Below are 15,376 nucleotides of genomic sequence, written 5' to 3' on the forward strand. Positions count from 1 at the left end.
CTGCAGGTGAAGACCATTAATATCCAGATATTCATAACAGTATCAAAAAAGAGCATCAAAATATGAGGACACTTTTTAATGAGAGTGACATCTGATGAAAAGCAAGAAACGCCCCTGCAGTTATTGTATTAATCACCAATTAATACTGTTACCTATTCTATAGACTAGATACTGAACATATAAAGCAACAGTTTAACATGTGTTTTGTTATTTTCCAAGATGACATCAATAGTTGGTAAATAGCTAGCCTAAATAGTGTCCATGAAAGGCCAGCCTTTTAACAATAAGCTTAGGAATAAGTTCTTGAACAGCATATGTACTTTTAAAAGTGTATCTGTCAACTGTCAAATGCTGATTAAACAGCACATTATTCTTAAAAAATGTTTACTGAAAAAGAACTGATATTACAGAGAATACACAATGTTGCGTGCAGTTAGGCGCAGGAGACAACAGAGACCCAATACCGCCATCTAGCGGTGATACGCATCTACTTAGACGTACATTATTAACTAAAAAGTTTACTAAAAATATATGCGTATTTTTGAACGAAATTGGGTTTAAAATGTTCCGGAAAGGAGGACAGCAGTGAGTGATACGGTCAGCTCACGTCAACATCGAGCCCTGAATACCTTAATGTTTGAGCTACATGTGTCTTTCTGGTCATCTGTTCTGTTTCAGACTGTTTTCAGTGCGGTCTTGTGGAGAGACAGAGCTGTTACAAGGGCTTCATGTGACCAAAACTATGTCTCCTAATGACAGGAGGAGCTCAGAGCCATCATGAGGAAGACCGAAGCATCAGACACTGAGAAAGATAATACATGTCCAATCTGTCAAGATGAACTTTTGCCTGTAACCTATTGCAAGCAAAAGAACTTATTCAGAATTAATCTTATTTAGGAAATTAAATGGATACTCTCTAAATATATGTCTAAAATGTGTAAATATATGCAGAATTTAATGATAAATATTGTATTAAACAGCAAGTGAATGTGTTTCCATAGCTAAAACATTTGAAATCAATACATTTTTTAATCATAGCAATGTATTTATTATGCCTTTTTCCTCCATCTTTGAAATCAAATGCATCATACTCACTCACCCAAGTTTCCATTTAAACTCAAAAAGCTATTATTGATACTGAGTGACATGAAATTGGTTGCATTGTAATTATGCATCATTTTTCAGGTTCAATTGTGGAAACAACATCCACATTTCCTGCATGAAGGTATGGGCTGATCATCAGACAAAGAGGGACCCACGTGGCCTGCTTAAGTGTCCACTCTGTAGGGAGGACTTTTGTACTTTTAAGCAACTGATTGAACAGGTACATCATACCAAGAAATAGTAGGGCCCTATGATTTCCGTGATGCAGAAACGCGTACGGAATCCAGTCATAAAAACGGAATTCATAGTTTAATGCGTAATGTCACAGAATTTGTTAAATTTTGAATGAATTAGTCAAAAGTAGGTCATTACACTTAAATCAAATCGCGATATGGACTAATATCTGTAACTATTAAGCCACAAAAGTCTATTTAAATATGAATCCTGCATGTTCTGCGCATCTCTGTTAATGAATGGCGCAGACACGCGGTTCCATTTACTACACATATACTGAAGCACGCATGACGTTCACGGTGATTTCAGCGTCTGCTGTCTCACTAAATGAGGACATAATTATATGAACAACATCTCCAGAACTGCTCTGAGAGTCACTTCATGAGCATTTGACCATTTGATTTGAGTAAAACTAGCGTCATATCACATACATAGAACTGTAAAGGTATTCATGGCAACCCGTCAAAATAAAAGTCAGGTTTGACTTGAAGTCTATTTTTCAGTAGAATGTACGTCTACTAAAAATCTACTACTACTAAAATAGGCTATATAACAACATTTTTTAAGGAATTATCACACAACATTTCTTCCATGTTTTAATTTTTATAGTAAATACCCTTTATTTGCCAAAAAAAAGTTTGCTTACTTTTCAATAATTAAAAGATAAATGAAATTTACATTTACATTTACATTTAATCATTTAGCAGACGCTTTTATCCAAAGCGACTTACAAATGAGAACAGTAGAAAGAAACAATCAGAATCAACGAGAGAACAACAACGGTATACAAGTGCTATGACAAGTCTCAGTTAGACTAGTACAGGACACGTAGCCAGGGTTTTTTTTTTTTTTTTTTTTTTTTTTTTTTTTTTATATGATAGACAAGAAAAAAGAAAAAGGTAAGTACTAGTATTAGTTGGTTAAGTGCAGGCGAAAAAGATGAGTCTTTAGATTTTTTTTGAAAATGAGTAACGATTTGAGATCGGGAGGTCATTCCACCAGCTCTGGGAGTCCAGCTTACCGTGTAGGTCGATCGGAGGTTGGATTGGGTTGTGTGTTGGCGTGTTGTAGCAGAACTTCACTTGCGTTAGCATCCCCATTGACTCCCATTCATTTTTGCGTCACTTTGACAGAGAATAACTTTACATCTGAGGCGTTTAAAGACTCCATTTGTCCATTATTTATTTCTAAAGATACACGACAATGTAAGGGCTCCATTACCTTCTATGTTACATTATGGCCCCGTAGAAACAGTTTTTGTAAAAATAGGCTAACGATTGCGTCATAACCACTCGACTCTCTGTCGCACAGTAGAGAAATTACCGTACAGACAGGAGGGAGAAGCTCGCAGGCAATCGGGGGGAGACGTCAAGAGATATGGCGTACTGGCGTTACATTTTAAAATACTATACAAAATAATGAATCAGAATACTTACTCCTGCTCACTCACGCCAAAGAACTCCCCGTTCAAACTCTCCGTCTCTGCAAGATTAACGATGGCAGTTTTGCACGCACAGCTACTAGAAGGTTTACATCTGTCAGACAGGTTGCTGACGTCATCAAGCTTAGTTTGAGTCTGCGCGTCAGAAACGGAAGTTCTAAAAATCGCTAAAAACGGGCTTCACTTGTCTCAGTTGAGTTCCAATGGGGTCGCTGTGTCCATTTCTTTTTACTGTCTATGGGGAGCAGTCCAGGAAAAAGTCCGTGAGAATGATTTTGAACCTCTTTGGGATGGCACCACAAGGCGTCGTTCACTTGCAGAGCGCAAACTTCTGGAGGGTGCATAAGATTGAACTTTAGGTATGTTGGCGCCGTGCCAGTGGTCGTTTTGTAGGCAAGCATCAGTACCTTGAATTTGATGCGAGCGGCTACTGGTAGCCGTGTAACCTGAAATTAATGTTTTATGCCTTTATTTGATAACCAGAAAAAATTTGAATACACAACACATACTTGTGGATACTTTAAAAAAAATAAAAAAGGATTAATAAAATGTTTTATGCATTCAAATATTTAGAACATGCTAAAACACAGAATCTGGTAACAATAAAAAATATGGTGAGAAAAAATAAAACATTTCATAGGCCCCTAAAATATGTAATGTAATTCAAACTTTTATTAAATTGATGTGAAAATGTATACATTTCATGGTTTTAATTAATAAGACATGTTTTTTTGATTAATAAAAACTTTATTTTTTTTTTTTTTTTTTTTTTTTTACTGTTATTAACCATTTTTAACCATTTCAAAGGAGTATAGAAATATTTAAACAAATTAAAATGGAAAAAACAAAAAAAAAACTGAATTTGGAAAAAAATAAAACGGAATTTAGGAAAAAATTAAAGTTTTCATAGGGCCCTATAATAGTTAATTTTTCTTTCCTAACCTTAAACTTAAAGGGGTCCTATTATGCTCTTTTACAAAGTTTTGATTTTGTTTTGGGGGTGTACTAGAACAGGCTCTTATACTAGGTTATTCGAAAACACATTATTTTTCACATATTTTACATTATTACAACACCTCTCTCCTCAGTCTGGCATGAACGGCTCGAATAGTTCCTGTATCAAATGAAGGCCCGCCTTCTGAAATACAAAATGTGCTGTGATTAGTTAGCTTGGCAAGTGTGTGTTGTGATTGGCAGCACTCGGCGCCTGGTCGGTAAATGTCATGCCCCTTACCATAGCCGCCTGCGAGCTTCAGTGTAAATATTGCATCAAAATCAAATAAATTTGAGCACGATTTAAACCCGGATGATTGTAACCACTCTAAGCTCGTCTGCCTTGGGAAAGCTAGCGTGTCTCCAACATAGTAATAACACTTGTTGCCTTCTCAAGTGCAGCTCAACCAGGTCTCATCCCATTTGTCGATATTTGTGATATCACAAATCCTGGAAAATATGTCCTGTTGTCCCAACGAGTCTTTCATTGTAGTTTTTGAAAAGGGATTTCTGTTAAATAAAATATCTCCTTTTGAAGTGGACTTTAAGCTTTGTAACTTTGCAAATCTTTTTTTTAAACAGCAACATTACAGAGTAACTAAAGTTGAAAAAGTGAAAAAAGCATAATAGGACCCCTTTAAATCATCTCGGGTTTAAATGTGTTATCTTTGACAGGTGAAAAATTCAGGTGCACTGTCTGGACGAACATCTGGGTGTTATGTGCAACAGCTGCAGGGTTTGTCCAATCATTGGCAAATGTTTCAAGTAGGCATCTATTACACATGGCAGACATATACTATTGTTCAGAAGTTTGGGGCTGCTAAGATTTTTTTTAATGTTTTTTTTTTTGATCACCAAGGCTGCATCTAGTTGATCGAAAATACAGTAAAAAGCAGTTGTATTGTGGAATGTGGAATATTATTGCAATTTTAAATGATTTTCTACTTAATATATTTAAAAATGAAATTTATTTCTGTCATGACAAAGCTGAATTTACAGTAGCCAGTACTCCAGTGTTACAGGATCCTTCAGAAATCACTGCAATATGCTGATTTTTTTTATTATCATATAATTATCAAAGTTGAAAACAGTTAAAAAATATTATTATTACTTATTAGTCCTATGAAAACGTGATGTATTTTTACAAATTCTTTGATGAATAGAATGTTCAGAAGAACAGAATTTATTTTAAATAGAATTTTGTATTTGTAACAAATTTGTAACTGTGTATCCTCTTTGTTTATGTCAGTTTAATGCATCTTTGCTGAATAAAGTATTAGTATTGATAAAACTTTTCAAAGTATTAATTTCTTTAATAGAAAAACTCTGCTGAGCCCAAATGTTTAAACGGTAATCCTTATATTGAGGGAGGTCGTGGCCTAATGGTTAGAGAGTTTGACTCCTAACCCTAAGGTTGTGGATTCGAGTCTCAGGCTGGCAATACCACGACTGAGGTGCCCTTGAGCAAGGCACTGAACCCCCAGCTGCTCCACTAGCGCCGCAGCATAAATGGCTGCCCACTTCTCCGGGTGTGTGTTCACGGTGTGTGTGTGTGTGTTCACTGCTGTGTATGTGCACTTTGGATGGGTTTAATGCAGAGCATGAATTCTGAGTATGGGTCACCATACTTGGCTGTATGTCATGTCACTTTCACTTTCATATTCTGATTCTAACTAATGTTGGATTGGAGGGTCATATTCTATGTCTTAAATCTGGTGTTCACAGATGCACAGACTGCAGTTATTTCCATCTGTGAGAGGACTGCTTTAGGAGAACAGTCCATCCACAACATTGCTTCATGGTTCGAATGGTGAGTTTTTAAGATTCACATGTAAGCAGGACACATGCTATTCATAACTGCAGAATGTAGTTATTTCTAGCATAAATTGTGGCACTATCAAATGATATAATGAACATTATTATTTTAATGTTTAGATGGATGTTTAGGTTGTTACAGTGATTAATGTATAATAATGCATTATATTATTACTGATAGAATTTAGAGGTTAATAAAATTTTATTTTTTTACTTTTCTAATTGTGCAGAAAAGAGGTCAGCCATGGAAGACAGCAGAACCTCACGCCTCTGAGGACTAGGGTTGGGAATCGTTAGAAATTTTCCGGTTCTGGTTCTGCCTGTTCCGGTTCCGATTCCAGTTCCAGTTCCAGTTCCATTAAAATCATTAAACAACTATTAAAAAAATAGTGGTAAGGAAAAATGCACAATACTCAACTACTCAATGCTCAATACTGTTTATTTACTTACTGTCAACTAAATTTAAAGGTTGGCAATGTCAAAATTTCAACATATGTATTACAGTATACTAAAATTTTCCGATTCCATTTAGATGAACTAATATTTTGTTTTTTACTATTTTACCTTCATTGAATGCAGTGTTGCTGGAAGGTAGTAAGTAATGTTGAGTAATGCTAGTCCATCAATCAGCATGTGCTTCAAAGTTGATGTTTTTTTTACACTATCAATAACATTTTGCTTTTCAAGCAAGATAAAGCTGGTTGGCCAAATAGTCCCTTGAGGGCTAAGAACACTTGTTGTTCATTTCCCTAAATTAATGAAATATAAACTGTTATTCTTATAACCATGTATACCCACACTCCATAAAGCCCCTGTTTTACAAATAATAATGCAGACAGGAGATGGTGTGATGCAATGAGTGGTTTCCACATTTTTAAATATTTAAAATGCATGAAAATAAATATTTTCTATCAATTTGTTTATCACTCTTAAAATGACCTGTACACTAAGTAATCTAACCCTCATACTAACATAACAATAGCAGTCTATTTATTTTTTTGGTCCAGTTTTGACCAGTATGTATGTTTACTGACAGTATGGGACAAATATAATTTAATTTAGTGGAGGCAGGTGCTACAGTCAGACAAAACGACTTGCACATTTATCAAAGGCGCGAGTGCGTGTACAGTCGTGGGAAAACATGTATCCGGCAGTTTAAAGACACGATGGGGCATGCGCATCTGTGGAGTGCAGGTTATTAGAAAATGTGCTCAGTTATTAAAGAGGCAGGGCGGCGTTTCTGTTTGTTATTTGGTTTTGTGACATTCTGTAAGGGAAATGCTGAATCGTCAGAACACCAGTGCAAGGCTACTCACAGCGCCTGGTCACGTGATGCACCAGAACCTTTTTTTCAGAACCAAAACTTAGAAATTGCTCACAGTTCCAGCTCTTTTCAAAAAACAGAACCAGTTTTTTTCTGAATAAGAAACCGGTTCTCAGTTCCCAACCCTACTGAGGACACCACAGAAAATGGATGTCAGCATGTCAGAACCCTTCCCTGCAAACACAAGGTAACATCTCAGTTCAGCTAATTCAAGGTGTGTTAAATACTGATAATTAATATCTTTAATATCTTTTTTTATCATCCATTTTTTTTTTCTTTCCTGAACCTGACCCGGTCCATACTGGCTGGATTGATCCATTACTCCCCAAGTCTAACTGCTGCCCACTGGACTGGCAGGTCATCTACAATCCTCTTATTGTGGAATCCCAAAGCGGCAGAAGAAAGAAAGGATCTCTGGCTCCATCTAGTGCATTCTAGCAAGCAAGCGTACTGATGACCCAGATCTCAGGAGTTTCTTTCTACCAGGTATCGTTTTGAACATATTAAAAAGAGCTAGTGCTCCATCTCGGGATCTCAAACGCATAAATAGTTCCCACATAGAACCATATACCAGGAAATGTTCAACATAAAGCAGAATTATACACTAAATAACATCATAGGAGCTTACCTTCTGAGCTTTTCCGCACTTCTAGGAGCCCAAAACATGCTCGGCTGCCTTTAAATCCTTCATTCAATGAAGGTCCAGGTCTGAGCCCAAACAACAAAGTGGTGCTGGCCCGTCTCGATCTAAGGATCAAAGGCAGGCTTAGAAGACTAGTGTCACGACTCACTCCCCTCCCCCGTCTGCGAGCAGGGCTCAAAGGGGTGTGGGTCAAAGAGTGAGAGGCAAGATTTGAGGGAGGTGATCCAGACTAGGCATTCTCAACGCTCTCGTCTGGACCAGAATAAAACCTGACCCATCTACTCACCTCCCTCTGAGAGTATTTACATCTGCTCTCATCTTCCTCCCCTTAATTCCCCTAAAGAGCTTCCTTTCTAACTGAGGTTAGGTAGGAGCCTCCTGTACTTGCATTGCAGTCTCTTTTGCTGGACCTATGATGTTTTCACTAGTTTCTATGTCTAATAGAACTTTCTACTGATGGTTCGGACCCCAGTGCTCTTTGGACTTTTCCTCCAGCATATATCCATGAGCCTGAGTCATGCTCGGGGGCCATGGTTGGTGAGTATGTTCCATTTCATCTACTCTATTGCTAGTTTTTGTATATTCAACACTAACCTTTCTCTGCAGCACTACTTGGACCTGTTCTGTTCTCTGACTTTTTATGTTTGACCCCCCTGCTAAGCCAGGACCTCCTACTGATGACCAATTATAGTGATGGTTTCACTCATCGGTACTGGATCCAAGCTGGGGATAGCCCTCATCTACGGCTTGGACACGCAGCCTTGGCTTCTGCAGAAGCCTACCAGCATCTGGTCCCCAGTTTAACGCTGCAACCTCAGGACCTGTGGGTCCTTCTCACAGGCTAGTACTCTTCTGAGTACATGCTTCGTGACATGCCCCCTATCCTAAACTGTCCAGGGTACGCTACTCATATCTCACCCTGAGGGGTCTCCTGAGATTTGAGTCTTTCCTTAACCATCATGCACGTTCTCTGAGCTAGAGCTCCTTTCGCTGAGGAATTGAGGGGGCTCAACACTCCATAGATGTTCAGGCCTGCGGTCCTCCCTGTCACACTGCCCTTATGGTCGAACCAGTAATTTCCCCTCTGCGGAGTGGGCTTGAGTACAATGTGTTTCCTGAGGTAAAAAGGATTTGTGTTTCTGCTCTGAGGAGCAGTAAGCTCTGTATGCATGAATGGTTATTTGGTCCTGCTATTCGGGTCTGGTTATATGGACCCACGCTCACTAGAGAGCATGAGACCGTGTCCAGGTGCACCAGTGGACTGTCTCTTATTGGGCCCTGCTGGGTTACCCGCCTTGTTCTGGTCGAGCTGAGAAGTGCTCCCCTCACTGTGAAGGTCAGCTATAAGTCGCTCCCAGTATGTGCTGTAAGGGCCCACCTCAGTTTGAGAGCCGAGAGCACTGCTCCCATAAAACTCCATTTGCAACAAAACTGAGCGTTAGGCCCATCTCTGTCGCCTCTTCAATTGCCTCAATGCTTGGGACAATGTTGTTCCCTGTAGAAATGTGTGATCCCCTTCTAGCAGGATCCCATTTCTGATGTCCCATTTGCGATCCATCTGTTCCCCAGACTTGACTGTGCTCCCCTCAATGCGGGAGGGTCCCTTTGAGCTCGCTGGTCCTAGGCAGACTGGGTGAGTACTCCTCTCGATTTGAGAGTTAGGTCCTCTGACCTATGCTTTGGCCTACGAAGGACACGTCCTTCAAAGGATGAGGGCCCCAAAGGAAGAGAGGGCCCTTGAAAAGTCTGGAATATATTTAATTTATCTGGATATTTTTATTGGGGGGGCATGGGGGCCCATCAGGACTGCCTATGCATAGGGCTCGGGATCTTGTACAACACCCCTTCCTCTGACCCTGGGCTATTGATCGCTTCGGTCGAGCTGGGTTCCTCTCTCTCCTCGACAGGGGTTGAACCCTTCGCTCTTGAGCTCTGTGGCAGTGACATCAGGTAGATGGGCCACTTGCTGCCTCCCTTATAAGCTGCCTCTATTTGGGTCAAGCCAGACAGTGCTCCCCTCACCTCGGAGGGTTGTATGCAGCTCCCCATTGAGCGTCAGAGGACTTCTCTCATCGAGTCCTCTGCTCGTTTGAGCTCCATTGCATAGTGGCTTCAGGGTGTTTGACTTCTGTCCACCTCCCGGTTGATTCCCTCTCCTTGTGGGTTGAGCTTAGCAGTACCCTAGGGGGTTTCATATGAGCACTGTCCCCCTTCTATTTATGAAGTTTGGCCTCCGCTATTTTGAGCTACGGATAGCAGTCATGCCAAGTGGCTGGGCCATCCCCTGCCTCCCTGGCAGGTTGCTTCTTAAGTGAGCTATCTGTGCTCCACTCACCATGAAGGGCTTCTTGCCGCTCCCTTCTGGGCATCTTTGAGCAGATGCTTTGGAGGTTGTTCTGTGAGTGTCACAGTCACGTAGGGTTCCTTTGCTGGTTGAATACAGCATCGGTTACCCCTTAAGCAACAATGTGTCTAAATCCATGCTATGTTAAGTGCACAGGCTGAGCTTCTGCGCATTTTCTAAAATCCTGTATGGTAAATGTTATGCATGGTCAGCTTCATTCCCTTACAATGTGTGTTTATGCGTGTTTTGTTATGTGCTGTGTGTTAGATGTTATGCGCGGTCAGCTTCATTCCCTTGAGTGAGGGCATAAAACTCGCTAGATGGTTTATTTTTTTGGGGTACCTACATTTTCTTACACTGAAAAAACCTGAATGTACCATAAAACGCGCAACTCCACAAGTGGACGGCATGCAAATGTGGCACTACGCAATAATACATTACATAACGTACAGGTGGCATTCACATGGTAATATGACCTCAAAAAGGCCTTAGTTGCTAATTGCTTATCCTCAGAAACTTCCTTTGCAACTACCACTGGTGCTCCTTTCCTGAATTGCAAGATATACATCTGTGGCTTAGCTTTTATAGTGCCAGATGCTTAGCTTCCACGTGGCTTATGTTACTAATTTGTTTGTGGGCAACCCCTGTGTGGCAGTTTTTTTTTCTTGCCATTAACATTTATAAGTCGGTTAGTAACTGAACTACAGGCACAACAACTGCAAAATGCCCATCGCAACGCACCGTCAATAGAGATCGAACATGGAAATAGCAATTTTAAACACTTTTTTTTTTTTTTTTTTCAGAGACTTCACTAGAAGAGCATTTGGGGTAAACAAGCATTGGTGGCGTCACAGGGCAACAACACATGTTTTTTTAAAAAACTATATATATCTATAGTATCACTTTACAACTGTACCTGTTTTTGACGTCAAACATAAGGTTTTTTCTTTTCAAGAGACAAAAACATTGTACGTTTGTGGTCCCCCCCCCCTGGGAACATGTGTACAAAATTGACAACCCTGATGCCACGAAATTGCCCTGGACTACAGCATAGCCACCAGAAAAAAATTTGACTTTGAAGAAAGGCAGGTTAAAGACGGCAAATTTTTGTTTTTCTATCAATATCTTTCCTAAATGTTGTAATGTTTTATAAAGGCATGTTTTGGACCACAACAAACATTTTTCACATTGAATCACACCAAAAGCTTACAGCTAACGCACAAGGTTCCTCACTGTTAGTGTTTTCCCGTTTGGGGTCTAGCCTTCCATCCCCATGTGTCCGAAGATGTCTTTTTTTCCCTTGTCAGGCTTCCTGTCCCCTCAACCCTTCCCGCAAGTCCTCCGTGGTGGAGAGGGGTAGGATTTTGGACTCGCTAGAAAGGTGGGTCCCTCCCTGCTCCCTCTTGTCCCCATCGGGTAGAATGTGTTGGGAAATGGCACTGCACTATGCATTCCAGGGTGTTCCTCAGGTACGTTTTCCCTTCGGGAAACTCCCCATTTTTTCAAACTGCTGCTCAAGTTTCCTGCTTTTTTCCTTGATTTCCACTTATTTTTTAGCCATGCTTAATTCTTGAATGTTCCTTCCCCGCTTTTTTTTTTTTCCCGCAGAGGGCTTCTGCCCCTGCAGCTCGTTTCCATGTGTCCACTCCAGAGTCCCAAGCTTGTGTGTCATGCCTCTGTGCCCTGGACCAGAATGTCTTTTAACTGAAAGCTCAAATCACAGAGTTGGACGAAAACCTGGCCTTTGACGGTTTTTACCATCAAGAGACACAAACCAGGGCCCGGGGCGGGTGAGTTTTGGGCTTTTTACAAGTGGAAGCGCTCAGCAAGTTTTTGCTCTGAGGATTCCCCTGGAGTATCCCCCTCGGGAAGGCCCCCCCATTCCAGCTTGCTTTCGTTTCAAAGTTTCCGTGGACGATAAACGAAAATTCCCAGGGAGATAACTGTAGCGGGCCCCCTAACCCTGGGTTTTTGCAGCCAGCGGATTGTGGGCTCCTTCCAGCCTTCTTGCTCCAATCGCTGTCCTGCTGGGGAAACTTGATGTTATGTCTGAGTGAAAACTGTCCCCCCCTTTTTTTTTTAATTTTTACGCCTCTGTCCCCCTGAGCCCTTTCCCTGCTCCCATGCCATTTCCTTTGGGAAACGGGCCACGGATCTGACTTCCAGGCTGGGTTCCCCCCAGCCTTTTTCCCGGGTGAAGTGGAACAACTGTCTGGGCTGGTTACAATTGCACACGTACTGGTTTTTATAGATTGTGGTAACAGCCCTTGGGTCCCTCCCTGAAAAACTACCCCCGCCACACCATTTTCTGAAACTGTGGAGGCCCCCTTCTGTTAAGATTTTTCCCCATATTTTTGCAATGTCCCCGTCACTTTTAACCGAGAGATTAGACACTGGGGCTCTGAAGCCCTTTCTACGCTCGCCACATCTTCCGCGCAAATCCTCGCTACCAGACTTTAGCCGCTGGCCGGCCAATACATTTTTTTTTTTTCCCACATCTAATGTTGTTAGTTGGCCCCTTTTTGGTGGGGTCCTTTGGACAGGTCTGATGGCAGCCCAGGGCCAATGCCTCCTTGCAGCCAAAGAGACAAGAAGAAAGACAGACGGTCCCCAATTAAATGAAAGTGAAAAAGTTTTGGAGCATCATCAGAGCTGGTTTGTAAGTGGGTTCCCCCCCCCCTGGTTCCTTTTTTCAGTAACTAGTGAGCCTGGTGGGATTTTCCACTCAGCTTTTTTGCTTCAGAAAAAAAAAAAAGAACAGCCTCTTTACGTTTTTTTTTCAATTCTCTGTTAAAACAAGACTAGGAAGACATCTTTTTTTTATACTTGCTACAATGATTTTTTTTTTTTTAAAATTGCCCAAGTCCACATAAAAATAAGGTTTAAAGATTAAACTATTCACGTCACACAATTCAGTGATTTGCTCATTGGTGTGTAAGACAGCCATCCAGTTGGATGTTTTAGACAAAGCCATACCAATGAGGTTTTTTATATGGCTTTTGATAAGCTCGACTTACACCTGCAGTGGAAATTACAATTACTGATAACAATCCAATGGGCTATCACAAGATAAGTTTTTCCTCCACGATAACCCACAAGAAAGGTAATGTGTGGTAGGAAATGAAATCCCATTGAGCTGTCAAGCCCCATAATAACCCTATGATTTTTACAAACATACATAAAAATCCTGGTTAGAGGGCTGCACATCGACCCATAAAGCAGCCACTATGGATTTTCCATGTTTTTAAAGCAACTGAAAAGCTTTTTTTGGACTTGATAAAAAATAGTATGATGGGCTGAATGAGTGAGTTTTAAATACGGATGATTTTTTCCCTACCTGACGATGGTGGGGGGTGCCAGCAATCCAGTTACCACGTGTAAGTGTTTCCTCGTAATTCCAGACTAGACAGTTTGGTCCTCCATCTGAACACGTGGGCCTTATACCTTTAATTTTACCCAGGTACCCTGTGGAATAAATAGTATCATTAAGTGTCTTTATATTGGACACAAATTCACAAAGATCTCCTAACCGTTGCATACAGGTCCCCCCCATGTGTCCCCACAAAAGTTGTGTGTCCCCCCCCCCCCCCAGCAGTACATAAATTTTGTGTTTTTTTGCAAAGTTTTGGCTGCTTAAGCCCTGCTTGCTTCTTCCAGAGGTGCAGCAGGTTTGGTGTGAGAGGCCCCCCAAAAACCTTTTTGATTACGGCATTCCTTCAACTCCCTTGCGTTGGTCAAGAAGGCCAGCCAAAAAAACGCCGAATTACAGACCTTGAAATTATGTAGGAAGTAACAAGGATTAACCCCTTGGACCAGCACAAAGACTGGTTGCAAAATAATTTTTTCCTCGGATGAAGCGCCTTTCCTTTTGTTTTTGGACACATTATGGAAAATCGTTGGTTGGAGGAGAAAGAAAGTGGAAACGCTACCATGAGTTCCCCCTGTGGTTTGTGCCAACAGTGACGCATCCTGCTAACCACCCATATTGTGTGGTTTGGTTTTTTTTTTATCCCAGGGTGTTGGCTCTCATCATAATTCCTTTCCCAAACAACAACTGCCCATGAATAAAGAATGGTAATCAAAAACAGTCTGGCAAGAGTTGACTGTACTTCTTTCCAACGATCCCATGCAGCAATTTAGTGATGATCGCCCTACCTTTTTTCTTACTCCATGATGTAGCGCCCAATGTTTTCCCAACAAAACGAGTGATTTAAAAGAAATAGTTGTTAAGTTGTCGGAAACGAAGACTAATGGAATTGACAAAATTTTTCGTTTTTGACACTTTTTTTCCCCATGACCTTAAATGAGACGAGATGGATGAAACTCCATAAAGGTTCGTCAAAAACGATAACTAAGACCTATCTCAACATGGGCCCAATTTGTCCATCTGACGAAAATAACAAGGCCAAAATGGATTAAAAAAGATAAAAACTTTACCCAAAAACTTTTTATTTTTTTCAATCAAAAAAAGGAGACAATACCATTTTAATTGCAACTGCCTTCCTATATTTACCTCGAACTACGGCGAGCTCATCATGAATGCGGTTGCCATATATCATAGAGTTTTCTAAATCCCCACCACTCAGAGGCTTTCACCGTTTAAAATGATAAATTTTTTTGGGCCCAGTGGGGTGGTTTTTGATGATTGTTTTTTTAAGCACATCTGGAGCACCACATTGCAAGAAAGCCGCCGCTGCCCCCCGATGATCTGAATTTACCAATGATGGGAGGTGCGGAGGTTTCTTTTACCGAACTCAAACCTTTTTTGAGTTCCGTAAGCACAAAATATGAACAAATTTCTTTTTTATTTTTTTTTAAGTCCCCATTTCGGTCAGTTTAGCGCAAATGTAAAATTAAATATTACTTGTGATTTCCCTAACACATCTCACTACTTTATGCAACCGTTGATTGTCCATTACAAAACAATACAAAAACTATAATGCCCGTAAGAAAAAGAAATACAAAAAGATGAATTCTTCATTATTAACCTGTAGGTTCCTTTTAGCCTATGATTAGCGCACCCTCCCCACATTCTTATCTGACAAGTTTCCTTCGGGTGTAAGTCCTTCGTTACATCCCACATGACGCCCCCATAAAACGTAACCCATTGCAAGGTCCTTGAAGCGGGAGAAAGAGAATTGTATTAGTTCATCTTTCCTAGTCGTGTTGTTCTTTTTGTCACGTTGATGTGACAGCATGGATTAGAGAAAAATGAACTTTTCCTTCCAATCGTGCACAGTTTTTTATATCATTATTATCATATTAATTTTACACTCTTAACATTTAAACGTGGATGCGATGTTTTCTGGTCCATCCAAATGGTAGCATTTTATTTCCGTTAACTAGTTTTTTAATAAATGTGTGGATTTCTGTCGTGAATGGTTATTTGCCATAAACACTGCATTGTGCGGAAACAAAGGTAATCAAGAGTTTGGTTTTTATTATTATTTAAGTCCCTTCTGTCCCGGCTTTCAGACT

This window comes from Cyprinus carpio, chromosome B6 (genome assembly GCF_018340385.1).
Source record: "Cyprinus carpio isolate SPL01 chromosome B6, ASM1834038v1, whole genome shotgun sequence".
NCBI classification, from domain to species: Eukaryota; Metazoa; Chordata; class Actinopteri; order Cypriniformes; family Cyprinidae; genus Cyprinus; species Cyprinus carpio.